Source organism: Phocoena sinus, chromosome 18, assembly GCF_008692025.1.
Source record: "Phocoena sinus isolate mPhoSin1 chromosome 18, mPhoSin1.pri, whole genome shotgun sequence".
NCBI lineage: Eukaryota > Metazoa > Chordata > Mammalia > Artiodactyla > Phocoenidae > Phocoena > Phocoena sinus.
This window is the reverse complement of record NC_045780.1, coordinates 79,869,999-79,885,847: the sequence shown is the minus strand read 5'-3', so window position 1 is coordinate 79,885,847 and position 15,849 is coordinate 79,869,999. Positions and strand designations below refer to the sequence as shown.

Here is a 15,849-nt window from a genome sequence, read left to right as displayed (position 1 = left end):
CTTCCGTGGCACATTGGACTGGCTATAAATGTGGTCCTGATGCTGTTCGAGTGCTCTGGCAATGTAGCTCTCCTTAAGTAACGTGCAATGTGTTGCCCATCACTCGTCATACACAGAGGACCTCCAAGGGACCTATGGGCCTCGATTTTGGTCAACAGGCCCACAGAGGTCTGGAGGTACTCAGTGATCTTGGAGGGAAAAGGATGCACACCCAAGGGGCCTAGGAATCCTGAAAAGGGTACTTCTTTAAAATAAGGCAGAACCCCGATGAAGACCTCATGGAAACAGCCGCATGCCTCCCTTTCTGCATGTCTACTCAGGGTCTTACCTCGAGGCAAGTACTCAAGTTGAGTTTCCATTTAGCTCTAGAGCATGGCAGGCTGAGCCCCACCCCAGCCATGGAAGAACCCTGTTTAGCTAGAGGAAACTCACTTTCTTTGCAGAGCCATGCCTACAGTGGCTAGAGTTCTGTCAATAGCAGTGAATTTCAGGTAGCTTCAAGGCAACATGAAGGGAGCTTTCAAAATGGGAAAGCAAGGCTAGTTCCATCAGGCCCCCATTTCCATGGGCACACGCAGTATACATCCCTGTGCTTTCTAACAAGTCAAAAGAGACACCGATTACAACTTGTTCCTTCCCTGAACCAACTTCTCCAAGCAAGGTATTCTGCATCTAGTGAACTACGTCAACCAAGGAACGCCCTAGGTAGGAATTCGGGCCTGTGCCTCTTTAAAAGCCTGCAGTGTTACTTGAAGAACTGGGCTTTAGTTGCAGTAGGAACGCAAGCCGACTTATTCTTGGAGGCAGGGTGACTTCAGGTAGGAGGTCTTAGATGGAATGCGAAGCCAAGTGTTTCTCTTAGTGCAGCTCAGACTAGGGCAATGAGTCAGACTTACACGGCATATTAGACATGCTAGAAAGGTGTTCGCGAACCTGTGGGAGTATTGGGTAAATCAAGCTGTCCCAAAACACAGTGCAGTGTGTTGCCCTACACGCGGCATACACAGAGTGACTCCGAAGGGCTATGGGCCTGGACGTTGCTTAGCAACTAAGACCCTACTGCTGATCCAACAAAGGCCCTGATGCTGCTGCTACATCATGCCCTGAGAGTGTCCCCAGCTAAGGGCCTGACGCTAGGCCTCACTCAGGCCCTGTCACTCTCCCTATGTCAGGCACTGATACTGTCCCTACCTGAATCCTTGATACTGGTTCTAATTAAGGCCCAGATACTCTCAGTGACTAAGGTCTTGACACTATCCCTAGGTCATTTCCTGACACGATCCATAAATTTTACCCTAAACCTATCCCTAGCAAATGTCCTGCCTCTTATGCTAACTGAAGCCCTTACTCTGTGCCTAACAGACACTGAATTTAGGCCTAAGGCCAGGACACTGTCCCTAAATAAGGCCTAGATGCTCATCCTAAATCCGGCCCAGAACTGTCCCTCACTAATGCCCTAACATTATTCCTAACTCAGGCCCTGACACGGTACCTAACAGAGGCTCTGATGCTAGTCCTAACACAGGCCCTGACACTGTCTCTAACTAAGGCCCTGCTGCCCTCAATATCTAATGTCCTAACACTATCCTGAGCTCATTTCCTGACCCATCTCTTAACAAGGTCCTGAAACTCTCCCTAACAGAGGCCCTGAGAATGTCTTTTACGAAGACCCTAAGGCTGATCCTACAGAGGCCCTTATACTACTCCTACGTCATGCCCTGACACTGTCCCTCACTCAGGCCCTAAATATAGGCGTCACTTAGGCCCTGTTGCCATACCTTAATTAGGCTCTGACGCTATCTCTACATCAAGTCCTGACACTGGTCCTGATTAAGGCCCTGATGCTCTCAGTAACCAATGTCTTCACGCTATCCCTAGCTCATTTCCTGACACTATCCGTGGCCTGGAAGCTGACTCTGTCCCGAGCTAATTTCCTGCCTCTTGTCCTCACTGAAGCCCTAATGGTCTCCCTAACTAAGGCCCTGACTACTCCTAACTAAGGCCCCGACACTGTCTCTGACTAAGGCCCAGAATCTGTCCCTAATATAGGCCCTGCTACCGGCAATAACTAAAATCCGGACACTATCCTGAGCTAATATCCTGACCCATTCCTAACCAAGGTCCTGACACTGTCCCTAAGAAAGCCCTGTCACTGTCCCTAAGTGAAGGCCTGAGGCTGTGCCTAACTCAGGCCCTGAAGCTATGCCTACCTGAGGCCTTGTCACTGTGACTACCTCAGGCCCTCATCATGTCTTTAACTAAGACCCTATTGCTGATCCAACAAAGGCCCTGATGCTGTTCCTACATCATGCCCTGACAGTGTTCCCAGCTATGGGCCTGACGCTAGGCCTCACTCAGGCCCTGTCACTCTCCCTATGTCAGGCACTGACGCTGTCCCTACCTGAAGCCATGATACTGGTTTTAAATAAGGCCCTGATACTCTCAGTGACTAAGGTCTTGACACTATCCCTAGGTCATTTCCTGACACGATCCATAAACTTTACCCTAACCCTGTCCCTAGCAAATGTCCTGCCTCTTATGCTAACTGAAGCCCTTACACTGTGCCTAACACTGACCCTGAATTTAGGCCCAAGGCCAGGACACTGTCCCTAACTAAGGCCTAGATGCTCGTCCTAAATCCGGCCCAGAACTGTCCCTCACTTATGCCCTAACACTATTCCTAACTCAGGCCCTGACACTGTACCTAACAGAGGCTCTGATGCTAGTCCTAACGCAGGCCCTGACACTGTCTCTAACTAAGGCCCTGCTGCCCTCAATATCTAATGTCCTGACACTATCCTGAACTAATTTCCTGACCAATCTCTTACCAAGTTCCTGAAACTGTCCCTAAGTAAGTCCTGACGCTGTCCCTAAGTGAGGCCCTGAGGCTGTCCCTAACAGAGGCCCTGATAATGGCTTTAGCAAAGCTCCTGAGGCTGATCCTACTGAGGCCCTTATGCTGCTCCTAAGTCACGCCCTGACACTATCCCTAGCTAAGGCCCTGACACTAGGCCTCAGTCAAGCTCTGTCACTCTTCCTAAGTCCGGCTGTGAGGCTGTCCCTACCTGAAGCCCTGACACTGGTCCTAAATTCGGCCCTGATGCTCTAAGTAACTAAGGTCTTGGCACTATCCCTAGGTCATGTCCTGACACTATCCCTAGACCTTAACCTAACCTTGCCTTTAACTAAGGTCGAGTCTCTTATACCAACTATATCCCTGACGCTATCCCTAACTAAGGCCCCAAAATTGGTCCCGAGGCCATGAACCTGTCCCTAACTGAGGCCTGGAGGCTCGTCCTAACTCAGGCCCTGACACAACACCTAACTCAGTTCCTGACACTGTACCTTACAAAGGCTCTGATGCTCATCCTAAGTCAGGCCCTGACGCTGCCTCTAAGACCCTGCTGCCATCAATATCTAAAGTCCTGACATTATCCTGAGCTAATAACCTGACACATGTCTTACCAAGGTCCTGAAACTGTCCCAAACTAAGCCCTGACCCTGTCCCTAAGTGAGGCCCTGAGGCTGTCCCTAACAGAGGCCCTGAGAATGTCTTTAATGAAGACCCTAATGCTGATCCTACAGAGGCCCTTATCCTGCTCCTAGGTCATGCCCTGACACTGTCCCTCACTCAGGCCCTAGAGATAGGCCTCACTTAGGCCCTGTTGCCGTACCATAGTTAGGCTCTGATGCTACCCCTACATCAGGACCTGACACTGGTCCTTAACTAAGGCCCTGATGCTCTCAGTAACTAATATCTTCACGCTATCCCTAGCCCACTTCCTGACACTATCCGTGGCCTGGAAGCTGACTCTGTCCCGAGCTAATTTCCTGCCTCTTATCCTCACTGAAGCCTTAATGCTCTCCCTAACTAAGGCCCAGACTAGTCCTAACTAAGGCCCTGACACTGTCTCTAACTAAGGCCTGGAATCTGTCCCTAATATAGGCCCTGCTGCTGGCAATAACTAAAATCCGGACACTATCCTGAGCTAATATCCTGACCCATTTCTAACCAAGGGCCTGACACTGTCCCTAAGAAAGCCCTGTGGCTGTCCCTAAGTGAAGGCCTGAGGCTGTGCCTAACTCAGGCCCTGAAGCTATGCCTACCTGAGGCCTTGTCACTGTGACTACCTCAGGCCCTCATCATGTCTTTAACTACCCTATTGCTGATCCAACAAAGGCCCTTAATCTGCTCCTACATCATGCCCTGACAGTGTTCCCAGCTAAGGGCCTGACGCTAGGCCTCACTCAGGTCCTGTTTCTCTCCCTAAGTCAGGCTCTGACGCTGTCCCTACCAAAAGTCCTGACACTGGTCCTAAATTAGGCAATGATGTTCTAAGTAGCTATTGCCTTGACACTATCCCTCGGTCATTTCCTGACGCTATCCCTAGACCTTAACCTAACCTTGTCTTTAGCTAATGTCGAGCCTCTTATGATAACTAAATCCCTGATGCTGTCCCTAACTAAGGCCCTGAATTTAGTCCCAAGGCTGTGAACTTGTCCCTAACTGAGGCCTGGAGGCTGTCCTTAACAAAGGCCCTCAACTTATCTTTAACTGAGGCCCTGACACTCTCCCTAATTAAGGACTGAGGCTGTCTCTAACCAAGGCCCTGAGTCTGTCTTTAACTAGTGGCCTCACTGTTTCCCTAACAAAGGTCCTGACACAGTCCCTAACTAAGACCCTGATATGGTCCCTATAACTTGAGCTGTCCCTCATTAATGCCCTGATGCGGCCCATAAATGATGTACTGAAGACGGCACTAAGGTCCAGACAATGTCACTAGTGACCCAAAATGTCTCTTACTAAGGCCCTCAAATTACCTCTAACTGAGGCCCTAATGATGTCCATAACTAAGTCCCTGACACTGTCTCTAACTAAGACCCTTAAGTTATCTTTAACTGAGGCCATGACAGTGTCCCTAATGAAGAGCCTGACACTGTCTCTAACTAAGGCCCTGAGTCTGTCTTTACCTAACAGCCTCACTCTTTCCCCAACTACTCCCTGACGCTGCCCCTACGCGAGGCCCTGACGGTGTGCCTAATTGCCTGAGCTGTCTTTCACTAATACCGTTACCCTGTCCATAAGTAATGCCCTGATGATGTCCCTAACGAACAGCCTGAAGTGCCTCTTACTAAGGCCCTCAAGTTTTTCTCTGAGGCCCTGACACTCTCCCTAATTAAGGCCTTGACACTGTCTTTAAGTAATGGCCTGATACAGCTCCTACCTGAGATGCTGATGCCCTCACTAAGACCTTGAAGTCTCTACCTGAGAAGCTGACACTGTCTGTAACTAATTTCCTGACTTTTTCCTTAACTAACATCCTAATTTTGTCCCTAAATAACGCCCTGACACTGGTCCTAACTACGGCCCCGACGCTGACCATATCTAAGGCCCTGACGATGTCCCTAATAGACTTAGATGTCCCTCACTGGGGTCCTGATCCTGTCCATTACTAAGGCCCTGAATATGTGCCTGAGGACGTCTCTGACCCTGTCCTAAGGCCCTGACCCTCTTCCTAACTATGGGCCTTGATGCTGTCTCTACAGAAGGCCCTGACACTGCCCCTAAATAACGGCCTGACACTGGTCCCAAGTATGGACCTGATCCTGTCCATAACTAAGGCCCTGAAGATGTCCCTCATTAAGTCTCTGACACTGCCCTTAATAAGCCCCTGACACCGTCCCTAGCTAATGGCCTAAGCTATAACTTACAAAGTCTCTAACACTATCCCCAAGACACTGACACCCTCCCTAACTTAGGCTTTGATGCTGTCCCTTAGTGCCTAAGCAGTCACAAAATAACACCCTGATTCTGTTCCTAAGGCCCTGAATATATCCCTAAGAAAGTCTCTGTAGTGTCCTTAACTAATGGCCTAAACTTTCTCTTACGAAGGCCCTCAAGTGATCGCTGAGGGCCTGACAACACTGTCCCTAACTAAGGCCCTGTTGCTGGCCCTAACTAACGTCCTGATGCTGAACCTAACTGAGGCCCTGATGCTCTTCCTAACTAAGGCCTTGATGCCGATTCTACCTGAGGCCCTAAAACTGTCTGTAACTAATGACCTGACTCTTTCCCTAACACCCTAATTTTGTCCTTCATTAATTCCCTGACACTGGTCAACACTACAGCCCTGATGCTGGCCCAATCTAAGGCCTTGACGATGTCCCTAATAGCCTTAGATGTCCCGCACTGTTGGCCTGACCCTGTCCCTCCCCAAGGACCTGACCCTCTTCCTAACTAAGGCTGTGATGATGTCTCTACCTGAGGCACTGTCACTGTCTATAATAACGGCCGACTCTTTCCCTAACACCCTGATGCTGTCCCTAATAGCCTCATGTATCTCTCAATAACGCCCTGATCCTGTCCATAACTAAGGCCCTGAATATGTCCCTAAGTATGTCTGTGACGCTGTCCTTAACTAAGGCCCTGATGCTTTCTCTACCTAAGGCACTGACACTATCTATAATAATGGCCTGACTCTTTCTCTAACTAATACCCTGATGCTATCCCTAATTGAGGCCCTGAAGATGTCCCTAATATCCTTAGGTGTTCCTCTGTATCACCCTGATCCTGTCCATAACTAAGGCCCTGAATATGTCCCTAGGTAAGTCTCTGACACTGTCCCTAGCTAAGGCCCTGATGCTGTCTCTACCTCAGAATCTGAAATTCTAATGTCCTGACTCTCCCTAACATCCTGACGCTGCCCCTAAGTGAGGCCTCGACACCTTAACTAAGGACTTGCAGCTGTCCCTACCTAAAACCCTGACACTGTCTGTAACTAATGACCTGACTCTTTCCCTAACTAACACCCTAGTTTTGTCCCTAACTAACGCCCTGACACTGGTTCTAATTATGGCCATGAGGCTGGCTCTAAGGCCCTGAAGATATCCCTAAGTAACAGCCTGAACTGTGTCTAACTAAGGCTCTCACGTTATCTCTAAGTGAAGCACTGACATTGTCCCTAACTTAGGCCCTGATGCTGTCCCTTATAGTCTAAGCTGTCACTAAATAATGCCCTGATCCTGTCCATAACTAAGGCCCTGAATATGTCCCTAAGTACATCTCTGACGATGTCCTTAACAGCCTGAACTCTCTTCAAGTTATCTCTGAGGCTCTGACACTGGCCCTTCCTAAGGCCTCACCCCAGGGTTGTCCCAGGCTGCTGGGCAGTTTTCTCTTGTCCGCATCTCTAGCCAGCTGCCTGCCATTGGCCACTCTAAGATTCTGCGATGCAGTGGTCCCACGTGGGATGTGCCTGTGTAGGCTCACCTGCGGGAGGAGAGTCATGGCCACTCCGCCCTCCAGGGGACTGCGGCTCATGGTAGGAGCCTCTCAGCCAGTGTCTGGACACAGGGTTCTGTGTCCTTGTTTGTTGTAAATCCCTTGGAGTTACCTCTAACATTTTTTAAATGGATATCCCCCTCAGCATATTTATAATTTAAATTATTTACCACAGTAAAATCCAGGAATGACATTCTTAGAATGAGCAGGAGAACACTGGATGTCTGTCCCCCGCAATGATCTATTACTTGGAGGATTTAAAATTCTAATGAGAAAACACTGACTCTCCTCACCCTCTTGGGCGTCAGCACAAGGTGGGAATCAGCTGCATCCTTTATTTATCCCTCTGATTTTCCAGAACCTTTCCTTCCAGGAGAAATCTCTGGGTTCTGTGGGAGCTGTGAGTGGTGGCCATCAGGTAAATCTGAGACTGAAAAGCAAGAGGAAGAGAGCCAGAGGAGGAGATGAGAATAGGTGATTGGGAGAAGCAGGGGCGTCCATGTTCAATCGCAGGCTGAGAGTCTGGGTTAGTCTCCAGCGAAGCTAAGGACCACCAGGGTCTAGCCCCACTGGCCTTGTCACCTGGTGTGAGGACTGGGGACAGCCAAACCCCCATGGCCACTCTCAGAGAAATCAGGGAGGTGGGAGGGCCCCCTGAGAGCCAGATGGAAAATGGTCATGCTGTGAAATAATAAGGTGCCCTTTCAGAAAAGTGAAGACGGTTCTTTTGGTTCTCAAAGACTTGCAAATACACTGTGTCCTTCTGGAGGCATGATGAAGCCTTCAGCCTTTGAGGGCAGTAATGGGAGGGCATCTGGGCTCAAAACCATCCAGCACTCACCCCCTGAGGGTGCTGAGGATGACCCGTGCCCACCCCTTGGGTGCTGTGGGGCCTGAAATCCCCTGATCACCGAGGACGGGAGGGGCCGCACAGACACTGCACTGGACCACCGGGGGCTTGGCTGGTGGGCTACAGTCCTTTATCAGATACATGGTTTGCAAACAACTTGGGCCACTTTGGATGGTGGATTATCTTATTCCTTGCTCCTTTTATACACAACTGTTTTTCATTTTGAGGAAGTCCAATTCATCTATTTTGTCTTTTGTTGCTTGTGCTTTTGGTAGATCTAAGAAATCATGACCAAATCCAAGGTCATGTAGATTTACTCTCATGTTTTCTTCTACGAGTTTTATAATTTTCGTTCTTGCATCTAGGCCTTTGGTCCATTTTGCGTTGATTTTGTATATGGGGTCGGGGGAGGTAAGGGTCCAACTTTACTCTTCTGCATGTGGGTATCCAGTTGTTCCAGAACCTGTGCTCACTGTTTGGGAGAAAATACCTGCAAATGATGCGACCAACAAGGGCTTAATTCTAAAACATACAAACAGCTCATACAACTCAAAAAAGAAAAAAAATTTTAAAAATAGGCAGAAGGTCTAAATAGACATTTCTCCAAAGACATACAGATGGCTAATAGGCACCTGAAAAGACACTCCACATCGCTAATTATTAGAGAATGCAAATCAAAGCTACAGCGAGTTATCACCTCGTGGTGGTCAGAATGGCCATCATTAAAATGTCTAGAAATAAATGCTAGAAGGGGTGTGGAGAAAAGAGAACCCTCCTACACTACTGGTGGGAATGTAAATTGATGCAGCCACTATGGGAAACAGTATGGAGGTTCCTCAAAAACTAAAAACAGAATTACCATATGAACCAGCAATCCCACTCCTGGGCACATATCCAGACAAAACTATAGTTCAAAAAGATACGTGCACCCCAGCATTCACAGCAGCACTCTTCACAATAGCCAAGACATGGAAGCAACCTGAATGTCCCTCAACAGATGAATGGATAAAGAAGATGTGGTACATATATACAATGGAATATTACTCAGCCATAAAACAGAATGAAATAATGCCATTTGCAGCTACATGGATGGACCTAGAGATTATCATACAAAGTGAAGTAAGTCAGACAGAGAATAACAAATACCATATGATATCACTTATATGTGGATTATAAAATGAGACCCAAATGAACCTATCTACAGGACAAAAAACAGACTCACAAATATAGAAAACAGACTTGTGGTTGTCAAGGGGAAGACAGGGGAGAGGGATGGATTGCGAGTTTGGGATTAGTAGGTGCAAATTATTATATACAGGATGGATAAACATGGTCTTACTGTACAGCACAGGGAACTGTATTCAATACCTTGTAATTAACCATAATGGAAAAGAATATGAAAAATATGTATATATGTATGTATGTATATATGTATCACTTTGCTGTACAGTAGAAAGTAACACAACATTGTAGGTCAACTATACTTCAGTATCAATTAGTTTGAAGGCACTTTTATAAATCAGGTCTTATTTCTCTTGTCCTTTCATCCTGGGACAAATGTATAACAGAAACTAACCTGGATTACTCCGGGATGAACTCATATCACACAGAACTTTAATTGTTGAACAAACCATGAATACCAGTTACACCATGGGAGGTCCTGATCCAATATGAAGTTTGTAAACCTTGTATCAAGCCTGCAGAATCCACTAAATTTGGAAATTCAAACTGAAATGAAGCCACCTATCCCATGACTTCTCCACAACTAGTTATACAACATCAATTGGAAACCATATACAATCAAATGAATGTAGACAGAAACAACTATAGCCTTCCTTTTTTTTCCTTATAGATGAAGATGGTATTTAAGGTGATGTCTTGGGCCGTTTCGGGTGTTACTCGATTTCCTGGGTATCTGCCATGCACACAGGAGGTACACATGTTAGTTAACTTGCTTGTGCAACTATATGAAGGTAGTTAATACCACAAAACTGTATACGTAAAGTGAATTAAATGCTAAAGTCGTGTTTTGTGTTTTTAATGACAATGAAAAAGAAGTGCAGCACTGATATTTGTTACAAAAATGAACATTAAAAACATTCTTAGTGAAAAAAGCCATACAGAAAAGGCCACCTGGATCCCATATTCATCTTGTCTGCTTCAGATCCATCACGGTTGTCCAAATAAGGGAGAAACTCAGTAATGGGTCCAGAAAAAGAAAACTGGATCAGGATGAGAAAAGACATTTTCCTACAGTTGGGACAGCAGGTGAAAGTTGAAGTGGGGCTGAGTATTAAATTATAATGTGGACATCAGGATTTCTTCATTTAGGGGTTATGTGCTGGTTCCTTGGGCAAAACACACTGAGCATTTTGTGTGAAGTGGCAAATGTGAGTACTTTTTACCATTATTGCAACTTTTCTGTACATTTAAAATTACTGGAAAGTAAATTACTTTTCTAGACAACCATGTCAGTATCATGCCAGAAAATCAGATAAGACAGACATCAAATTTTGTTATAGAGGCCAAGACTTACCCAGACCACGTTCAACCAAAGTTGTGATACTTATTTCCCTTGTAGGAGTCCACATGGTATTAAGAGGCACCGTGGGAAGAGTATATTAGTAGCTACCACCTCTTGGGTCCTGTGGATTACCTGGGGTGCAGTAGAAACTGTGAGATTTTGGTATTGCAATTTTTCACATTACTTCAAAAATATGTTAAAAAATAAATTCAGTAAAGTTGCAAAATACGGAATCAATATACACAAATCAGTTTTGTTTCCATACACTAATAATGAACCACCAGCAAGAAAAATTCAGAAAACAATCCCATTTACAATTCCATCAAAAAGAACGAACTATTTAGCAATAAATTTAACCAAGGACATGAAAGACCTATACTCAGAAAACTATAAAGCATTGATAAAGAAACTGAAGAAACAATAGAAAACAATATTCCATGCTCACGCATCAGAAAAATTACTATTATTAAAATGTTTGGGAGAGAGGGAAGATGGCGGAAGAGTAAGACGCGGAGATCACCTTCCTCCCCACAGATACACCAGAAATACATCTACACGTGGAACAACTCCTACAGAACACCTACTGAACGCTGGCAGAAGACCTCAGACCTCCCAAAAGGCAAGAAAGTCCCCATGTACCTGGGTAGGGCAAATGCAAAAAGAATAAACAGAGACTAAAGAATAGGGACGGGACCTGCACCAGTGGGAGGGAGCCGTGAAGGAGGAAAGGTTTCCACACACTAGAAGCCCCTTCGCAGGTGGAGACTGCGGGGGGACGGAGGGGGAAAGCTTCGGGGCCGCAGAGGAGAGCACGGCAACAGGGGTGCAGAGGGCAAAGCAGAGAGATTCCCGCACAGAGGATCGGCACCGACTGGCAGTCACCAGCCCGAGAGGCATGTATGCTCCCCCACCGGGTCGGGCAGGGCTGGGAGCCGTGGCTCAGGCTTCAGTCTGAGCGCCGGGAGAGGACTGGGATTGGCGGCGGGAACACAGCCTGCAGGGAGTTAGTGCACCACGGCTAGCCGGGAGGGAGTCCGGGGAAAAGTCTGGACCTGCCGAAGAGGCAAGAGACTTTTTCTTACCTCTTTGTTACCTGGTGCGCGAGGAGAGGGGATTAAGAGTGCTGCTTAAAGGAGCTCCAGAGACAGGCGCGAGCCGCGGCTAACAGCACGGACCCCAGAGACGGGCAGGAGACACTAAGGCTGCTGCTGCCGCCACCAAGAAGCCTGTGTGCGAGCACAGGTCACTATCCACACCCCCCTTACAGTGAGCCTGTGCAGCCCACCACTGCCAGGGTCCCAGGATCCAGGGACAACTTCCCCGGGAGAACACACAGCGTGCCTCAGGCTGGTGCAACGTCACAGCGGCGCAACGTCACAAAGGCCTCTGCTGCCACAGGCCCGCCCTGCACTCAGGGCCCCTCCCACCCCCCCCACCCCCCACCCCCCACCCCGGCCTGAGTGAGCCACAGCCCCCGAATCAGTGGCTCCATTAACCCTGTCCTGTCTGAGCAGGAAAAGACGCCCTCCAGCGACCAACACGCAGAGGCGGGGCCATATCCAAAGCTGAGCCCCAGGAGCTGTGCGAACAAAGAAAGGGAAATCTCTCCCAGCAGCCTCAGAAGCAGCGGATTAAAGCTCCACGATCAACTTGATGTTCCCTGCATCTGTGGAATACATGAATAGACAGCGAATCATCCCAAATTGAGGAGGTGGACATTGAGAGAAAGATTTATGATTTTTTCCCCTCTTCCACTTTTTGTGAGTGTGTATGTGTATGCTTCTGTATGAGATTCTGTCTGTATAGCTTTGCTTCCACCATTTGTCCTATGGTCCTATCCGTCGTTTTTTGTTTGTTTGTATTTTCTACTTTTTAAAACATTTTTTCTTAATAATTATTTTTTATTTTAATAACTTTATTTTATTTTACCTTACTTTATTTTATTTTCTATTGTCCTATTTCTTTCTTTCTTTCTTTCTTTCTTTCTTTCTTTCTTTCTTTCTTTCTACTTTCTCTCCCTTTTATTCTGAGCCATGTGGATGAAAGGCTCTTGATGCTGCAGCTAGGAGTCAGTGCTGTGCCTCTGAGGTGGGAGAGCCAACTTCAGGACACTGGTCCACAAGAGACCTCCCAGCTCCACGTAATATCAAACGGCAAAAACCTCCCAGAGATCTCCATCTCAACACCAACACCCAGCTTCACTCAACAACCAGCAAGCTACAGTGCTGGACACCATATGCCAAACAACTAGCAAGACAGGAACACAACCCCACACATTAGCAGAGAGGCTGCCTAAAATCATAATAAGTCCACAGACACCCCAAAACACACCACCAGACGTGGACCTGCCCACCAGAAAGACAAGATCCAGCCTCATCCACCAGAACACAGGCACTAGTCCCCTCCACCAGGAAGCCTACACAACCCACTGGACCAACTTTAGCCACTGGGGACAGACACCAAAAACAACGGGAACTACGAACCTGCAGGCTGCAAAGAGGAGACCCCAAACACAGTAAGATAAGCAAAATGAGAAGACAGAAAAACACACAGCAGATGAAGGAGCAAGAATAAAAACCCACCAGACCTAAAAAATGAAGAGGAAATAGGCAGTCTACCCGAAAAAGAATTCAGAATAATGATAGTAAAGATGATCCAAAATCTTGGAAATAGAATAGACAAAATGCAAGAAACATTTATCAAGGACCTAGAAGAACTAAAGATGAAACAAACAACAATGAACAACACAATAAATGAAATTAAAAATACTCTAGAAGGGATCAATAGAAGAATAACTGAGGCAGAAGAACGGATAAGTGACCTGGAAGATAAAATAGTGGAAATAACTACTGCAGAGCAGAATAAAGAAAAAAGAATGAAAAGAACTGAGGACAGTCTCAGAGACCGCTGAGACAACATTAAACACACCAACATTCGAATTATAGGGGTCCCAGAAGAAGAAGAAGAGAAAAAGAAAGGGACTGAGAAAATATTTGAAGATATAATATATATATTATATAATATATAATATTATATAATATATATAATATATATAATATATTATATATTATATAATATAATATATATAATATATAATATATATAATATATATATTATAGTTGAAAACTTCCCTAATATAGGAAAGGAAATAGTTAATCAAGTCCAGGAAGCACAGAGAGTCCCATACAGTCCAAATACCATATGCTAACACATATATATGGAATCTAAGAAAAAAGAAAAAAAAGGTCATGAAGAACCTAGGGGTAAGACAGGAATAAAGACACAGACCTACGAGAGAATGGACTTGAGGATATGGGGAGGGGGAAGGGTAAGCTGTGACAAAGTGAGAGAGTGGCATGGATATATATACACGACCAAACGTAAAATAGCCAGCTAGTGGGAAGCAACCGCATAGCACAGGGAGATCAGCTCGGTGCTCTGTGACCACCTAGAGGGGTGGGATAGAGAAGGTGGGAGGGAGGGAGACGCAAGAGGGAAGAGATATGGAAACACATGTATATATATAACTGATTCACTTTGTTATAAAGCAGAAACTAACACACCATTGTAAAGCAATTATACTCCAACAAAGATGTAAAAAAAATGTTTATTCTACCTATAGCCATCAACAAACAGTGCCAGGAAAACTAGACACCAGACTCCAAAGAACGACACCGGTCACCATCTACACTGCACAGAAAACTAACTAGAAGCGCTCAGTATTCCACATTGAACCCTTTCTCTGCTGAGTGCCCTGAAGATGCGCCCCACCCGCCCAGCAGTCAGCTGCACAGGAAGATTCTCCACACTTGCTCATGTTTTCCTCTTCTGCAGTCTCCTCACCAGTGGTTCCTGAGAAAACCCAGCTCCTGTCAGGGTGAACAAGGCCTCATGGTCCAGAAACCTAAGCCCTGACAGGAGACAAAGCTCCTGTCTGCTTGTCACAGAGCAAAGTCTGTGGGCAGGGTGCACCTGTGCCCCCAGGGTCAGACAGGTGGGTTTGGCGCCCCCTGTGGGACGTGAGAAAAGTGCCGGGAGTGCCGCACTCACAAACCCAGAGGCCTCATCCGGAAGGCAGTTCTGATGTATATACTAAGTTTGGAAATCCAAACTGAAATGGAGCCAAGTAGCTCACTGTATCTTCTCAAAAGATGCTTAAGGAGCAATTAATTACAAACCATATGTAATGAAATGAATGTATACACAAACTTTACAACTTAAACCAAAATTCACTCAAAATTGCCCATAGACAAATTTAAATTACCAAACTATAAAAATCCTAGGAAAAAAAAGATAATCTACGTGACTTTGGGTCTGGTGACCTTACTCAGAAAACCGGAAGACAAACCACAAACTGTAAGAAACTATTTCCAAAACACATATCTGATAAAGGATTTGTACTCAAATTATGCCAACAATGCCGTTAAAATTTGGTAAAGATTGAAACACACACCTGGCCCAAGAAGATAAACAGGCAGTAAATAAGCATACAAGAATAAACTCAAGATGCTGGTGGAATGCATGTACAACCAACTTTGGAAGACACTTTGGCAGTTTTCTCCAAATCTAAAAAGTCTCACCTTAGGATCCAAGAAGTGTACCTCTTGTATTTAGACAACTGCTTTGAAAAACTGTGTTCAAACCAAAACTAGCATCAAGTAATGCATAGCAGCTCTATTCATAATGGCTAAAAACTTAAAGATATCAGGATGCCCTTCTGTAGATGAATTCATAAGCAAATTAGGGCACATACATGTCAAAGGGAGCAGAATACACCACCCCAAAATATGCCCATTTGACAGAAGGATTATTTTGGACTGATTAATTTAAGAAACAGCAGACCCAGGAGAATCTTTCAAAACCAAGCAGAAAATGCTCTTTTAGGAGGTAAATTTACATTTATTAAGGATATCTCCATTTGTAAGGGTATGTCCCTCTCTGGACCAGGAACTGAATGATGACTAAATATCAAGAAAAGCTTGTTGGGACTTCCCTGCTGGTCCAGTGGTTAAGACTCCATGCTCCCAATGCAGGGGACCAGGGTTCAATCACTGGTCAGGGAACTAGATCCCGCATGCTGCAATTAAGAGCCCGCATGCTGCAACTAAAGATTCCACAGGCCGCAACCAAGACCCGGCGCAGCCAAATAAATAAATGTTTTTTTAAAAAAAAAAAGCTTGTCAATGAAATAGG

The 15,849-nt window shown here is 46.0% G+C and overlaps 1 long non-coding RNA gene across 1 annotated transcript; it reads right to left on the bottom strand.

Annotated features, from left to right (window-relative positions):
* Window positions 1-183: 183 nt before the first annotated feature.
* On the bottom strand, window positions 184-10,779 carry LOC116743156. The gene is made up of 4 exons (XR_004346694.1): window positions 10,669-10,779; window positions 7,576-7,712; window positions 6,228-6,230; window positions 184-244 (listed from the first exon to the last, which is right to left on the bottom strand). It is a non-coding gene; the product is annotated as an uncharacterized LOC116743156 (long non-coding RNA).
* Between the last annotated feature and the right edge of the window lie 5,070 nt (window positions 10,780-15,849).